This window comes from Gossypium arboreum, chromosome 4, assembly GCF_025698485.1.
Source record: "Gossypium arboreum isolate Shixiya-1 chromosome 4, ASM2569848v2, whole genome shotgun sequence".
NCBI classification, from domain to species: Eukaryota; Viridiplantae; Streptophyta; class Magnoliopsida; order Malvales; family Malvaceae; genus Gossypium; species Gossypium arboreum.
The window spans coordinates 106,643,447-106,661,423 of record NC_069073.1 but is presented as its reverse complement, the minus strand read 5'-3'; the positions used below and the strand labels follow the sequence as shown (position 1 = coordinate 106,661,423).

Below are 17,977 nucleotides of genomic sequence, written 5' to 3'. Positions count from 1 at the left end.
TCTCTCTCGAGACTAATAATGTCTAATCCTAGGTTGAATAATTGAAATCTCTTTCTAATTAACACCCTAGAATTGCATTAACTCGATCTATGGATTCCCCTATTAGGTTTCACCCTAATCCGACAAAATCTTGTCACCCTATCTCTAGGCGCGCAATCAACTCCACTCAATTACGACAAATTTACTCTTAGACAGGGTCTGATGCGTGGTATTCGTAATAGGTTTTAAAGATTTATAAATGAAACATTCTTGAGACTAACTTATTCTCACGATTAATGCAAGTGTACCTATCGAACAGTAGTATAGTTCAGCAAGACCGGATTGCCAAACCCAAAGGAACTATAAGTACTAGTATTTACTTCCTTTTTATTATCTAGCCTAAAATTTAAGAGTTTTGGTTGTCTAAACTAATTACTAACTAAGAATGCACAGAAAGAAAAACTTGGGAAAATACTTTTGGGAAAATTCGATTGATTGAGACAATACCTAAGGACAGATCCACCTAGACTTCACTTGTTATTTGACTCTGAATCAAACGATTTATTCATTTGACTTGATCCATAGAAATCCCTAAGTTATATTATTATCTCACTCGAGACTAATAACGTCTAACCCTAGGTTGAATAATTGAAATCTCTTTCTAATTAACACCCTAGAATTGCATTAACTCGATCTATGGATTCCCTTATTAGGTTTCACCCTAATCCGGTAAAATCTTGTCACCCTATCTCTAGACGCGCAATCAACTCCGCTTAATTATGACAAATTTACTCTTAGAAAGGGTGTATTCCTCATCTGAATAAGAGCTTAACTTGAATCAATATCCTGGAATATCAAAACAATAATTAAGAACACATAATTAAGAACAAGTCAAATATTTATCATACAATTCAGAAAATAATAATAAGATCTGTCTTAGGTTTCATTCCCCTTAGGTATTTAGGGGTTTAGTTCATACTTATGAAAGAAAACATCTTAAAAGCATAAAGATAACAAAACAGAAGAAAATCCAAAACTCCTGAAGGAACTTAAAGGGAGATCTCCAGTCTTGATGATGAATCCGGCTCTTGAGATGGATCAATCAGCTTTCCTTGAGTAATTCCTTGCTTCCTCATCTGCATCCCCCTTCCTAAGTGCCTCATCAAGTGTTTAGATAGGCTTTGGAATGCCTAAGAGCCCTCAAAATTGGCCTTTTCCGAATTGCATTAAACTTGGGTTCGGCAAGGACACGCCCGTGTGACACGCCCGTATGCGATTACTGAAGGCCGTGGTCAAGGATGTTAAATGGGTACGAGCGTGTGATCCACCCGTGTAAGTCGTGCTTCAATCCTGCCAAATTGACACGGCCGTGTGACACACCCATGTGAGGAAGTCCAGGCCGTGTTGTTTTCCCATGTGGGTCTATTTTATCCGTTTTCGACTCGTTTCTCGCTCTTTTTACTCTCCTATTCTCTTCTAAGTATAAAACATAAAATTAAAGGATTAGGAGCATCGAATTCACTAAATCTAAGGAGAAACCATCCATAAATGCGTTAGGCACGGGGTAAAAATATGTATAAATTATGGTTTATCAGGGTCTATTCCTTCTCTGAATAAGAGCGTTAACTTGAATCAATATCTCGAAATATTAAAACAAGAATTAAGAACACATAATTAAGAAAAATCAAATATTTATCATACAATTCAGATAATAATAGCAAGATCTGTCTTAGGTTTCATTCCCCCTAGGTATTTAGGGGGTTTAGTTCATAATTGTAAAAGAAAACATCTCAAAAGCATAAAGATAACAAAACATAAGAAAACCCAAAACTCCTGAGGGAATTTTAAGGGAAATCTTCAGTCTTGATGATGAATCCAGCTTCTGAGATGAATCAATCGGCTTTCCTTGAGTAATTCCTTGCTTCCTACTCTACGTCCCCCTAAGTTCCTTCTCAGGTGCTTAAATAGGCTTTGAATGCCTAAGAGCCCCCAAAATTGGCCTTTTTCGAATAGGGTTATATTTGGGCTCGGCAGGGACACGCCCGTGTGAGATTACTCCAGCCTGTGGTCAAGGCTGTTGAACAGGCACGGGCATATAGTCTACCCGTGTAAGTCGTGCTTCGATCCTACCAAAGGGACACGGCCGTGTGACACGCTCGTGTGAGAAAGTCCAGGCTGTGTTGATTTCCCACGTGAGTCTATTTTCTCTGTTTTCAGCCCGTTTCTCACTCTTTTTACTCTCCTATACTCACCTTGTAACACCCCAAACCCGGCCTAGACGTTATGACCGGATCTGATGCGCCACATCGAAGCGTTCAAAACATTCCGTATTACTTAGTTGGAAAACTTAGTTGGTGTTGTAAAAGACACTTTTAAAAGTAGGTTAAAGTGAATGGAAGCTGTGCACCCGGTAGGAAACCAGGAAGGAGAGGAGGTGAGTCCGTCGGACTACTTAAGTACCAAGCTCCCTTCGGATCCAATCCTAGACATGCGCACCGCCATTGCCACACTCTAACATCTCGTATGTTTTGGAAAAAAACCGTTTGGTTATGTCTCATTTTAAGAAACTGATTAAGTTTGTAAAACGTTTGCTGAAAATATTTATTTTCTTGAAAAAAACATTTACTTTGCACGTCATCGTGATCTTTTAAAACAAGTAGTTTTTATAAAATGAACCCTAGTGCTAACCAGTTTAATAATCCCCAAAATAAAATTAATTAAAAAGAGCGACCTTATTACAACTTTGAGCATAATAAAAATAATCCAAATTAAATGCTAAACTTATTTAAAATCGGCAATCAATCTTCATGGCCACTCTGAATCCTGCCCAGCTCCAAGTCCACCAACTAGGGCTCACCTGCAAGGATGGAAGAGGAAGGGGTGAGTTTGGGAAAACTCAGTGTATACAGAAAACCGATCCAAAGCCCAAATCAGCTCGAGCCCATTGGGCCTAAGCCCTATTCAAATAACAGTACACAGTGGACCGAAGCCCTTTTCAGAATACAGTAGCAAGGCCTTAGCCCTTTTTAACATAACAGTATGGCCCATAGGCCCGTTCGATAACATAGGTAACAATAGTAATAATGCATGCAAGCCCAACTGGGAGACTACTCAACCCACCAACCGCTACACAGTCCCCTGCATCACCCTACACTCCATGTGGGAATATCTCAACCCACCCACCTACACTCCACAAAGGGCGACACGCTCAAATATCAAAAGTTGAGGCAAAGCCTCCAGTACGTGGATGAACCACATTCAGTACTTCCTCCATCAATACCCCAATCCCATGCAACATATATTATTAAAAGCATAATATGCAAAATACAGTATCAATTATTCATGCATTTCAGTCATTTTAAACCCTAAGGGTATTTCGGTGATTATGCTCTTCAGGGGTAATTTCGTAACTTACGCAACTACACAAGCTACTTCAGTAATTTTTAGCAGTTTTATGCAATTTGGTTCCACCATCTAACTAACATGCTACTTTGCCCATATTTTACCCATATTGGTCCGTAAGCCCATTGGGCCTAGTTTTGGCCCATCGAGGCCTCTTTTTCCGAAATACGCTAAAATGTCACCCGAACTTACTTACCACTTTGCGGTGCTAGATCTAACAATTACTCTATGTCTTAAGAGCATTCGCATACTCACAAGCCTATGAAATGCCGGAATTTCGGCTTTTGCCGAATTGAACTAAGGAAGGGGGGTTCGGTACACACCTGATTCGCGACGACTGCTATTGAGATCACTTTCGATGTCCTACAATTGATTAGCACAGTTCTTAATTACAAACCATAATCACTAAACCCCCAAAACTTACTTATCTATGATCGAACCATATCCCTAAAAAGCCTTTGAACCCTTACCTTTTTGCCAAAATCGATAGCTAGCTCCGAATCTGATTGTTCCAATGATTCATGCTTTCAATCCAACACTTAAGAAGGCACTAATCATTGATAGAAAACGTCAGTTAAAAACCCTTAGAGCCACATGCCCAAATCGACAGCCTCCCTAATTTTAGGGACTTCGGCTTTTCTTAACTTTGCAAAATAAGAACAGATCTGAGATGATAAGTACTTACCCCTTACTCCTACTTGATTTCCTCTTAATCCGATCAGATTTAACCTTAGAACAATGGTGAAACCCGAATCCAAGGGTTGATGAAATTTCGCTATAAGCCCTAAACCAAAGGGTACTTGACTTTTGGGTGGTGAAGGAGATGGAGATATGAGGCTATGACCTTGAAGAAGAATTGCCGTCGGTATCTAGGATTAAGATAAGATAATCGTAGATTTAATAAAACAAAGAACATAGAAGAACACGGCTTTGAAGAAATCGGCACAAGCGGTGATCACGGATTTCGGCTTTTATGGATTCGGCAAAAGTATTGATGAATAGCAGGTATGATGAATGGTTTTGAAGAAGAAAATAGAAAAATAAGAATAGGGAGGTGGTAGTTTCGCTAGAGAGGAAGAAGAGAAAAGAAAAACCCTAAGGTGTTTCAAAGAAAAGAAAACGGCACCACTTAACACCCTAAGTGCCGAAATACTAACCTCAAAACCCTCTCCGATTTTTCCCTCTTCAATTCCCAAAATTTGGCCAACTCTTAACCTCTCTCCTAATCCCTTAAATCTCTCCCTTATCCTCCTTAATCCAAGCGTTTGGGTGATCCAAACTCTCCTTTAGCGTAATCCACTTGGACTCCAACACTTACCCCTCCTGCACTTAAAAATAAATGCATCTATTTGCCAACACAGGGAATCGATCCCATGCCTTCCCCACTGCTCCACACACCACTTTCCTAGGAGCCTAGTGGCGTCACCCTTGCCACTTTACCAAGGCTCTTTTTGTGATGCAATTTACCCACAACTCTACTTAAGGGCCACTTAGCCAGAACCCCTAACTCCTAAGTCCAAAAATTCAAAAATTCAACCGGGTTTTGGCCAACACATGGGCCTTCTATAAGCCCATTTACCTACCCAAAATATTAATTTCACAACCAAATACAAAATTTTAAAATCTTTACAAAATATTGAAAACCGCGAATAAATCCGAAAATCAGGATGTTACAACTCTACCCTCCTTAAAGAAATTTCGGCCTCGAAATTTTACCTTATCAGAACAGTTAAGGGTACTGTTGACGCATAGCCTCCTCAGTCTCCCAAGTAGCTTCTTCTTTGCCATGGTTTCTCTAAAGTACTTTCACTAGTGGAACTGATTTCCTTCTCAACATCTTGACGTCACGATCAAGTATTTGCACGAGTTCCTCTTGAAAGTTAAATCGATCGTACCTCGATTTACTGCAATCGGTATGATATGAGTTGGGTCGATCGACATCACCAAAGCATGGATACATGAAAAACGTCGTGGATACGATGCAGTTCTGATGGTAACTCTAGCTGATATGCCACTGGTCCAACCCGCTTAACAATTCGGTAAGGCCCAATAAACCGTGGGCTCAACTTACCTTTCTTACCAAATCTCAAATTTTTCTTCCAAGGGGAAACCTTCAAGAAAACCATATCCCCAACAGCGAACTCCATCTCTTTGCACTTCAGATCCGCATACGACTTCTGTCTATCGGATGCCTCCTTTAACCGATCCCTTATCAGCCTAACCTTGCTCTCAGTGTCTGCCACCAACTCCGGTCCAAGCACTCGTCGTTCGCCCAACTCTGTCCAACACGTCGGCGTACGACATCTTCGCCCATAGAGCGCTTCATATGGAGCCATCTGAATACTTGCTTGATAGCTGTTATTGTAGGCAAACTCCGCCAATGGCAGGTAGTCCTCCCAACTTCCACGAAAATCAATGATACAACCTCTCAACATATCCTCCAGAACCTGAATAACCCTTTCCGACTGTCCATCTGTCTGTGGGTGAAAAGCAGTGTTAAAATCCAATCGTGTACCCAACGCTTCCTGTAACTTTCGCCAAAATCGAGATGTAAACCTAGGGTCTCGATCAGAAATTATCGACACTGGCACCCCATGCAGTCGCACTACCTCCGCCACATATAACTTGGCCAACTTTTGCAGTGAGTAGTCGGTACGAACATGTATGAAATGAGAAGATTTTGTTAACCTATCCACCACTACCCACACCGAATCTTTCTTGGTGGGTGTCAAAGGTAACCCACTCACAAAGTCCATTGTTACTCTTTCCCACTTCCATAGCGAAATTTTCACAGGTTGCAGTAATCCCGAAGGCAATTGGTGCTCAGCCTTAACCTACTGGCACGTCAGACATTTCCCAACAAATTCAGTCACCTCTCGTTTTAATCTGGGCCACCAGTACATCTCTCGCAAGTCTCGATATAACTTATTCCCTCCAGGATGCATGGCACAGAGTCCACCATGTGCCTCTTTCAGAATTAACTGCCTCAATTCAGGGTCCTTTGGAATACAAACCCTTCCACGAAAGCACAGAACTCCTTCAGTGTTCAACCCAAAATCCTCGTTCTCACCACTCTTAACTTGCTGGAACCGAAGAGCTAATGAATCGTCCTTCAACTGTTTTTCCTTAATCTCTTTCGGTCCAAGTAGGCCTTACTTGCGCTTTGCCAACAAGCTTCCATCGTCGTCATGACTTAATCGTGCGAACAAGGCTCTCAAATCAAGAACAACCCTTCGACTCAACGCATCCGCCACCACATTAGCCTTTCCTGGGTGGTACTCTATCGAACAGTCATAGTCTTTAAGCAACTCCACCCATCTTCGTTGCCTAAGATTCAACTCCTTCTAAGTCAACAAATATTTTAAGCTCTTATGATCTGTATATATAATGCACTTCTCCCCATATAAGTAATGTCTCCAAATTTTTAACGCAAAAATCGCTGCTGCTAGCTCCAAATCATGCGTAGGGTAATTCACCTCATGAGCCTTAAGCTGTCGCGATGCATAGCGACCACCTTGCCCTCTTGCATCGATCGCAACCTAACCCCACATGTGACGCATCGTCAGATACATAAAAAGTCCTTCCTGACACCGGTTGAATCAACACCGGTGCTTGGTCAATACCTTTTTCAACCGATCAAAAGCTTTTTGTGTTTCTCGGTCCGCACAAATGGTACTCCTTTCCTTATGAGTTTTGTCAAAGGTGCCGCCATTACCGAGAAACCCTCCACAAACCTTCAGAGTAACCGCCAACCCTAGGAAACTCGAATTTCCGATCTTCGACCTAGGTGGCTTCCATTCCGAATCGCTTCAATTTTATGAGGATCCACCTTAATCCCCTCGGCGAGACCACATGCCCTAGGAAAGTTACCTCCTCAACCGAATTCGACTTGTGAATTTCGCATAGAGCTCCTTTTCCCTTAATACTTGCAGTACAATACGGAGATGCTCATCATGCTTCGCCTCCATTTCAGAGTATACCAGGATATCGTCGATAAAGACAACTACGAACCGATCCAAGTAAGGTTGGAATACTCGGTTCATCAGATCCATAAAAGCTGCAGGTGCGTTCGTCAGCCCAAACGGCATGACCACAAACTCATAATGTCCATATCGAGTTCGAAATGCTGTTTTGTAAATATCCCCTTCTTTTACCCTTAGCTGATGGTATCCAGAACGACGATCGATTTTGGAGAATACCGAAGCTCCCCAAAGCTGATCAAACAGATCGTCAATTCTTGGTAATGGATACTTATTCTTAATCGTTAGTTTGTTCAACTGGCGATAATCGATGCACATGCGCATCGTTCCGTCCTTTTTCTTCACAAACAGGACCGGTGCTCCCCAAGGAGACACACTAGGCCTAATGAAGCCTCTATCTAACAACTCTTGAATTTGAGCCTTCAGCTCCACTAACTCCTTGATTGCCATCCTATAGGGTGCAATAGATCTGGAGCTGTTCGGGCAAAAATCGATTCCAAACTCAACTTCCCGATTCGGAGGTAATCCAGAAGCTCTTGGGAAAAACATCCCGAATTCCCTAACGATTCGATGGTCTCCATAGTCGATCCTCGGTTTGACTTGGCTTACCAAAGCCGGATATGCCTCGCATCCCTTAGCATCGCTTTTTCAAATTTCAACGCCGATACTACATTGGATAAGTAATCCCTTCGTTCTCCAATAATCATTACCTCTTCATCATTGACAGTCCTTAACACCATCCTCTTAGCTTCACAATAAACTAGGGAATGGACCCATGAAGTCGATACCCCAAACGTCAAATATTTCACATGAGAGCATATATGTCTGAGGCATTTCATCACGTTTGGATATATTACCTGTCCTTTGACATTTGTCACAAGAAGTAACATACTTGTTGGCGTCTTTGAATAGAGTGGGCCAATAAAAACCTGATTCGAGGATTTTATGTGCGGTCTTATTTCCACCGTAATATCCTCCAGTCGGTCCTGAGTGGCAATGTTCCAAGATTTTCAATGCTTCTGTCCTTGTAACGCATCTCCTTATGATTTGATCTGCACATTTATGGAAAAGGAAAGGGTCTTCCCAAAAGTAGTTTTTCACATCAGCGAAGAATCGCTTCTTTTGCTGATGCGTCAACCCTTTTGGGATAATGTTAGCGGCTAAAAAATTTGTAATATCTGCAAACCAAGGTACCTCAGAATCAGATATAGCAAAAAATTGTTCTTCAGGGAATGAATCATTTATTTCAATGTCATCTGGTTCTTTGGTACTTGAGTTTTCAAGCCTAGAGAGATGGTCAGCCATAAGATTTTCAGCTCCTTTCTTATCCTTTATCTCCAAGTCAAATTCCTGCATTAATAAGATCCATCGAATGAGCCGAGGTTTTGCATCAGTTTTAGTCAAAAGGTGGCAAAGAGCGGAATGGTTAGTATAAACGACAACTTTAGACAATATTAAATATAACCTAAATTTATCGAATGCAAAAACTACAGGTAGCAGCTCTTTCTCCGTGGTGGTGTAGTTTTCTTGTGCGGCTGTCAAAGTCCTGCTAGCATAATAGATAGGTTGAAAATGTTTATCTCTTCACTATCCCAAAAATGCACCTACTGCAATATCACTCGCATCGCACATTAGTTCAAAAGGTGAATTCCAATCAGGTGCAATTATAATTGGAGCTTTAGTCAGCTTATCCTTTAAATTATCGAATGCTTCTAAACACTCCTGGTCGAAATTAAAAGGCACATATTTTTCTAGTAATTTAGTCAAAGGCTTAGCTATTTTAGAAAATTCTTTAGTAAATCTTCTATAAAACCCAGCATGTCCTAAGAAGCTTCTAATAGCCTAAACCGAATTAGGAGGAGGTAGTTTTTCAATGGTTTCAATTTTAGATTTATCAACCTCAATCCCTCTACTAGAAATTTTATGTCCTAACACAATACCTTCTTGAACCATAAAGTGACATTTTTCCTAGTTAAGCACAAGGTTTGTTTCCTCACATCTAATTAACACTCGTTTTACATTTTTGAGGCAAAGATGGAAAGAGTTACCGAAAATTGAAAAATCATCCATAAATACTTCCATGACGTCTTCTACGAGTTCGTCAAAAATGGCCATCATGCAGCGTTGAAAAGTAGTAGGATCATTACATAATCCAAAAGGCATTCTATGTTAAGCAAACATATCGTATGGACATGTAAATGTGATCTTTTCTTGATCTTCAAGAGCTATTGGGATTTAGAAATAGCCAGAGAGTCCGTCTAAAAAGCCGTAGTACATGTGTCCTGACAATCTTTCCAACATTTGGTCAATAAATAGGAGGGGAAAGTGGTCTTTTCTCGTGGCATCATTTAGCTTCCTATAATCAATGCACACTCTCCAACCTGTGACTGTCCTTGTTGGGATTAATTCATTCTTCTCATTAGCCACAACAATCATGCCTCCTTTCTTAGGAACAACCTGCACTGGACTCACCCAAGGACTGTCAGAAATAGGATAAATAATTTCAGCATCTAGGAGTTTAATTACCTCAGCTTTAAAAACTTTCTTCATGTTGGGGTTCAATCGTCTTTGGGCTTGCATGCATGGTTTATATTCATCTTCCATTTGAATTTTGTGGGTACAAAAAGAATGGTTGATCCCTTTAATGTCAAAAATTTTCCAAGCTATGGCCCTTTTATGCTCTCTTAATACCTGGAGTAATTCCTCTTTCTCCTTGGGTTGCAAGTTAGATGCAATAATTACTGGTAATGTGTAATAATTTCCAAGGAATGCATATTCCAAGTGATTCGGCAATTGCTTAAGTTCCAGTTTGAGAGGTTCGTTAATAGAGGGTTTTTGCTTAAGTTCATCTTTGACCTTAATTTCCTCATATTCTGCTAGTTTTGAGGAGGTTTCATTAGAGTTTACTTCAGTTCCTATTTCAGAATCATCATCCATCCCCTCTCCTTGGGCGAGACACAGTTCTAGCTTGTCCTTGTGTACGATTTCCTGAAAAGAATCTTGAGTAGCATGATCAATAGAGTTGATAAAATAACATGAGTCATCCTGTTCTCTAAAAAATCTCATGGCATCATAATTTTTAAAAATAATCTCTTCGTCACCTACTCTAAGTACCAACTTACCATCACCCACATCAATTACAGCCCTAACAGTGGCTAAAAATGGCCGACCTAAGATTAAAGGCACTTCAACATCTTCATCCATGTCAAGCACAATGAAATAAATAGAGAATATAAATTTATCTACTTTTACAAGTATGTCCTCTATAATTCCCCTAGTATATTTAACAGATCTATCAGCTAATTAAATACTCATCCTAGTGGGTTTAGGTTCCCCAAGACCAAGTTGTTTAAACATTTTATATGGCATCAAATTAATGCTGGCACCTAAATCAGCTAGTGCTTTATCAACATTCAAACTACCAATTAAGCAGGGAATAGTAAAACTTCCTAGATCTTTTAGTTTGGTTGGCAGTTTATTCTGGAGTAAGGCGGAGCATTCTTCATTAAGTTCCACTGTAGATAAGTTTTCAAACTTCCTTTTGTTTTTCAGAAGCTCTTTTAAAAATTTTGCATATGTAGGCATCTATGATATAGCTTTAACAAAAGGTAAGTTAATATGCAGTTGTTTAAAAAGTTCAAGAAATTTACCAAATTGTTCATCCATGCGGTCTTTCTTCAACTTTGATGGGTATGGGATTGGTGGTCTATATTCTTTTGGCCTTAGATTGTGATTGTTTTTGGGTTTGACCTCCTTTCTATCAGCTTCTTGTGGTGGCTTCTTTTCAGATTCAGCTAACACTTTCCCACTCCTTAGTGTAACGGCTTTCACGTGCTCTTTCGGGTTGTGTTCAGTGTTACTCGGAAGGCTACCTTGTGGTCATTCAGATATCAATTTAGCGAGCTGACCTATCTGAGTTTTGAGCCCTTGATTGACGCTTATTGATTCTTAAAGGCTGTCTCGGTATTCTGGAAACGAGTTTCTGACACCGACATGAATTTTGTTAACATCTCCTTGATAAACCGGAAATTATACATATTTTTACCCCATGTTTAATGCATTTTATGGATGATTTTCCATTATAATTGGTGAATTCGATGCTCCTAATGCTTTAATTTCATGTTTTACACTTAGGAGAGCATAGAAGAGCAAAAGGAACGAGAAACGGGCCAAAAACGGAGAAAATGGGCCAAAGTACGAAATCAACACGGCCTAGATCTCCTCACACGGGCAGACCACACGGTCGTGTCAATCTGGCAGAATTGGAGCACAACTCACACGAGCATAGCACACGGCCGTGCCATTCTAACAGGCTCAAACACGACCTGAAGTAATCGCACACGGGTGTGTCACATGGGCGTGTCCCTGCTAAGCCCAAGTTAAGTCCAATTCGAAAAAGGCCAATTTTGAGGGCTTCTAGGCATTCCAAAGCCTATAAATACACCCTAGAGGAGGAAGAAAAGGGAGACAGAGAAGGGGGGTAAGGAATTACCCTAAGGAAGCCAATTGATCCATCTTAGAAGCCGGATTCATCATCAAGACTAAAGATCTCTCCTCAATTTCTCTTCAGGAGTTTTGGGTTTTCTTTATGTTTTGTATTCTTTATTCTTCTGAGATGTTTTCTTATTTAGTTTTGAACTAAACCCCTAAATACCTAAGGGGGATGAAACCTAAGACGAATCTTGTTATTATTTTCTGAATCGTATGATAAATATTTAACTTGTTCTTAATTATGTGTTCTTAATTCTTGTTTTGATATCCCAGGATACTGATTCAAGACATGCTCTTATTCAGAGGACGAATAGACCCTGTCTAAGAGTACATTTGTCATAATTAAGTAGAGTTGATTGGGCGCCTAGAAATAAGGTGACAAGATTTTGCCCGATTAGGGTGAAACCTAATAAGAGGATCTATAGATCGAGTTAATGCAACCCTAGAGTGTTAATTAGAGAAAAGTCTCAATTATTCAATCTAGGGATTTGACGTTATTAGTCTTGAATAAGGATAATAACATAACTTAGGGATCTCTACGGAACAAATTTAATGAATAAATCGTCCGATTCGGAGCCAGAATAACAAGTAAAGTCTAGGTGGATTTTTCCTGAGGTATTGTCTCAAGTCAATCGATTTTCCCAAAAACTATTCCCCAATTCTTTTCCCTGTGCATTCTTAGTTTAAATAATTAGTTAATTAAAACAAACCTTTTTATTCTTAGGCTAGATAATAAAAAGACAGTTATTACTAGTACTTTTAGTTCATTTGGGTTCGACAATCCGGTCTTGCTAAAACTATACTACTGTTCGATAGGTACACTTGCCTACATCGCGATAATAGTTAGTCTAGGTTTGATCTTCATTATAAATATTTATTACTTGTTATGAATCATGCGATCACTTCTCAAGGTTCGGCTTCTCTTCCTGCTGGTAAGGTGGTTGTTGAAAACCTGGAGGATGTTGTGGCCTTTGATTTCCTTGACCGCCCCACGAGAAATTGGGATAGTTCCTCCAACCTGCATTATAAGTGTTACTATATGGGTTATTTTTGGGTCTAGAGTTATTGTTACCCATATATTGAACTTGTTCCTCCTCAATGCTAGGGTTAAAGGGTTGATATCGCACCTCATCACTGGATGTACCTGAGTAGAACCACACAAACCGTCAGTCTTTTTATTTAAGAGTTCTACTTGGCCAGATAGCATAGTAACCGCGTCGACGTTGAAAACACTGGCTGCTTTCGTTGGCTTTGTTGTCATAACTTGCCACTTATAGTTATTCAATGACATCTTCTTAATAAATTTGTAAGCCATCTCAGGTATCTTATTATTGATAGTTCCACCAGCGGCTGCGTTAATCATCTGCCGAGTCGAAAGATCCAGGCCATTGTAAAACGTTTGAACCTGTAGCCAGAGTGGTAATCCATGGTGAGGGCATCTTCACAAAAGGTCCTTGTATCTTTCCTATACATCGTAGAGTGTTTCTAAATCTATCTGCACAAAAGAGGAGATATAATTACATAATTTAGCTGTTTTAGCCAGCGAAAAATATTTTAATAAAAACTTTTCGGTCATTTATTCCCAAGTAGTGATTGATCCTCGTGGCAACGACTTCAACCACTTTTTAGCCTTATTCCTAAAAAAAAGGGAATAACCGAAGGTGAATGGCATTATCAGAAATGCCATTGCTTTTAAAAGTGTCACAAAATTCTAAGAAATTCACCAAGTGAGCGTTGGGATCCTCGTCCTACAAACCATCAAACTGAACAAACTGTTGGGTCATTTGAATGGTGTTAGGTTTTAGTTCAAAATTATTTACACCAACAGCAGGCCTAACTATGCTTGATTCAGCTCCTGTTAAAGAAGGTTTAGCATAATCATACATAGTATGTGGAGCCGGATTCTGATTAGCAACAATCGCAGGAGGTAGCGGATTTTCTTGGTTTTCAGCCATCTCTTCAGTTGTGGTTGAAGTATCGTCCTCTTACTCTTCCTCTGTGTATTGTAAGCTTCGCCTTATTTCTCTTTAGTTTTTTCGAACTGTACGGTCGATCTCACCGTCAAAAAGTAGTGGTCCTGACGGGTTTCTTCTGGTCATAAACTAGAAAAACCTGTCAGAAGAAAATAAATGAAGAATTAGAAAAGAAAATAAAAATTTAAATTGCAATAAAAGTAAAATGGCTAAAGTAATAAAAATCGAGTGTTCCTAATATCCTAGTTCCCTGGCAACGGCGCCAAAAACTTGATGCGTGATATTCGTAACAAGTTTTAAAAATTTATAAATGAATCGTTCTTGAGACTAACTTATTATCACGATTAAGGCAAGTGTACCTATTGAATAGTAGTATAGTTCAGCAAGGTTGGATTTTCGAACCTAAAGGAACTACGAGTACTAGTATTTACTTCCTTTTTATTATCTAGCCTAAAAATTAAGAGGTTTGGTTATCTAAACTAATTCCTAACTAAGAATGTACAGAAAGAAAACTTGGGAAAATACTTTTGGGAAATTTTGATTGATTGGGACAATACTTAAGGAAAAATCCACCTAGACTTCACTTGTTATTTGACTTTGAATCAGACGATTTATTCATTTGACTTGATTCGTAGAAATCCCTAAGTTATATTATTATCTCCCTCGAGACTAATAACATCTAACCCTAGGTTGAATAATTGAAATCTCTTTCTAATTAACACCCTAGAATTGCATTAACTCGATTTATGGATTCCTTTATTAGGTTTCACCCTAATCCGGCAAAATCTTGTCAACTTATCTCTAGGCGCGCAATCATCTCCGCTTAATTACGACAAATTTACTCTTAGACAGAGTCTATTCCTTCTCTAAATAAGAGCGTTAACTTGAATCAATATCCTAGAATATTAAAACAAGAATTAAGAACACATAATTAAGAACAAATCTAATATTTATCATACAATTCAGATAATAATAACAAGATCTGTCTTAGGTTTCATTCCCCTTAGGTATTTAGGGGGTTTAGTTCATAATTGTAAAAGAAAACATCTCAAAAACATAAAGATAACAAAACATAAGAAAACCCAAAACTCCTGAGGGAATTTGAAGGTAGATCTTCAGTCTTGATGATGAATTCAACTTCTGAGATGGATCAATCGGTTTTCCTTGAGTAATTCCTTGCTTCCTACTCCGCGTCCCCCTCCTAAGTGCCTTCTCAGGTGTTTAAATAGGCTTTAGAATGCCTAAGAGCCCCTAATATTGGCCTTTTCTGAATAGGGTTATATTTACGTTCGGCAGGGACACGCCCGTGTGCGATTACTCTAGCCTGTGGTCAAGGCTGTTGAACAGGCACGGGCATGTAGTCTACCCGTGTAAGTCGTGCTTCGATCCTACCAAAGGGACATGACCGTGTGACACGCCCGTGTGAGAAAGTCCAAGCCGTGTTGATTTCTCACATGGGTCCATTTTCTCCGTTGTCGGCCCGTTTCTCGCTCTTTTTACTCTCCTATGCTCACCTAAGTATAAAACATGGTATTAAAGGATTAGAAGCATCGAATTCACCAAATCTAGGGAGAAATCATCCATAAATGTGCTAAGCATGGGATTAAAATATGTATAATTTACGGTTTATCACTTATTTAAACATTAAGCAGTCATGTTCAATCATCATCGTCACATCTCAATACCATACAATTATTTCATGGCTATAACCATTTTGATTAGTCATGAAGCATTTATCATACACACATGTCTTAACACCAATCATGCATATCCCACAAACATAAAAACATTATCGCATCGCAAGCATTAGAACTTATCTGAATAACTAGGCTTACAAGCCACAATCATTATAAGTCACATCTCATGGATATATATAATTAATCAATATAAGCCAATACATTTTGCTAATCATAACAACATCTATCACAAAAGCTAAGTCCCTATACATGCCACTCACTTGAAGGTGCTTAATACACATATGTCAATACTCCAAAGGTGATGGCTTGATAGTGTAATGCTACCTCCGACGATCTCCAACCCCGAGCTAACCTAACAACACTAAATAAATGGAAAAGAAAGGGTAAAATTTATAGCTTAGTAAGACCGTATGAAAATAATAAGCAATTTATCAACTTGCTTCTCAAGGTAATACAACCCTATTTGCATTTTTACTTATGTTCCAGTCAAGCTATTTTCTCAAGTCATGATCACTAAATTATTTATATCTGGATCTACAAAACTCCAAATTAAGATCTGCTAATTTTTTCCTAAAACTAGATTCAATATCTTCTTACCATAAAATTTTTAGAATTTTTGGTCTAGCCAATAAGTACAGTTTATTCTTTAAAGTTACCCCTTTTTTGTTGTCTAATAGTTCCAACCCCTCTTCACTAAAAATTAATTATCTAATAATACGGGACTTGGATGATGTTCCCGTCTATTTCTATTGAAAATAGACTCATTAATAATTCTAATCATATAAATTATAACCCATAAATATTTTTTAAAAATTTCCAATGATTTTATCAAATCAGAATAGGGGATTTCAAAATCATTCTGACTCTGTCTCACAGCAATTTAAATATTTCATAGTATGAAACTCTTTTACTTACATAGTTTCTTCTATGTGAAACTAGACTCATTAAGCTTTAATTTCATATTTTATTCACCCTTTAACTCAATTTTCACAATTTTTGGTGGATTTTCAAAGTCGGATTGCTGCTACTATCCAAAACTATTTTAGTGTAAAGTTATGATACTAAGTTTATCACCCTTATTAATTCATTTTCACCACATTGGTAAAAATACATGTTTATACATCATAAGTATAGACCTAAAATCACAAGGTCATCACAAAATCATTCTTATAGGCATGACTTACCTATTTACATCCTCACCAAATGTACATCATAAACCGAAATCATTTCTTGTGAGTTTGGCATACACACCTGAGTTACTCAACATGCTCATATACTTAATCATATTCACTCATTATTAATCATACAACATGAATTGAATTCACATCTCATCAATTTTATGTAAGTACCTGTACCACTCACAACATGGTCATAAGTTCTCTCATTTCTATATATACCATAAATCTCCTGTTGAACTATTTGGAATACTATAGGATATTCAATACCCCCAAACATGGGATAAGATGCCAACGCCATGTCCTAGACAAGGTCTTACATTGGCTAGCACATCCAAGTCGATGCCATGTCCCAGGCAGGTCTTACATTGACTTTCATATATCGAGGCCGATGAATTATCCCAGACAAGTCTTACACTGGCTCTCATCTATCAGTGTTGATGCCCTGTCCCAGACGGGTTTTACACTAACACACAACAAGCTGGCGCTGATGGTCGTGAAACTAACTAAAAATCCGACTAAGGCAAGCACACCTATCGAATAGTAGTATAGTTATGGTGAGACCAGGAATATCGTATCCACGAGGACTAAAAGTACTAGTAATTACTATCTTTTTATTATCTAACCTAAGAATTAAAGGATGTTATTAAACTAAAACTAATTATCTAATTAACTAAGATTACGACAGAGATTAAAGTTGGAAAATACTTTTTAGAAGACCGATGGAGAAGACAATACCCAAGGAAGAATCCACCTAGACTTTACTTATTACTTTTGAATTAGACGATTTATTCACTTAACTTAATCAGTAGAAATGCCTAGTTTATGTTATTATCTCTCTCGAGACTAAAAACAATTGACTCTAGGTTGATTAATCGAAATCTCTTTCTAATTAAAACCCCTATTGTCACATTAACTTGATCTATGGATTCTCTTATTAGATTTGACTCTAATCTAGCAGATTTATGTCGTTCTATCTCTAGGATTGCATGCAACTCTGCTTAATTATGAATGATCTACTCTTAAACAGGGACTTTTGCTCCACTGAATAAGCACATCAAAAACCTGAATTAGTATCCTGAAATATCAAAACAAGAATTAAAACTCACAATTAAGAATAAGAGCAAGTATTTATCATATAATTCAAATAGTAATAAGATCTGTCTTAAGTTTCATCTCCCTTAGGTATTTAGGGAGTTTAGTTCATAATAATGGAAAACATCTCAAAATTGGGAAAATAACAAAACATAAAGAACCCAAAGAACTTCTAAGGAAATTGA

General features: G+C 38.5%; 1 non-coding gene across 1 annotated transcript; it reads left to right on the top strand.

Moving 5' to 3' along the window:
- Positions 1-13,273: 13,273 nt before the first annotated feature.
- Positions 13,274-13,378, top strand: LOC128292060 (small nucleolar RNA R71). The gene has a single exon (XR_008282045.1). It is a non-coding gene; the product is annotated as a small nucleolar RNA R71 (small nucleolar RNA).
- Positions 13,379-17,977: the final 4,599 nt, after the last annotated feature.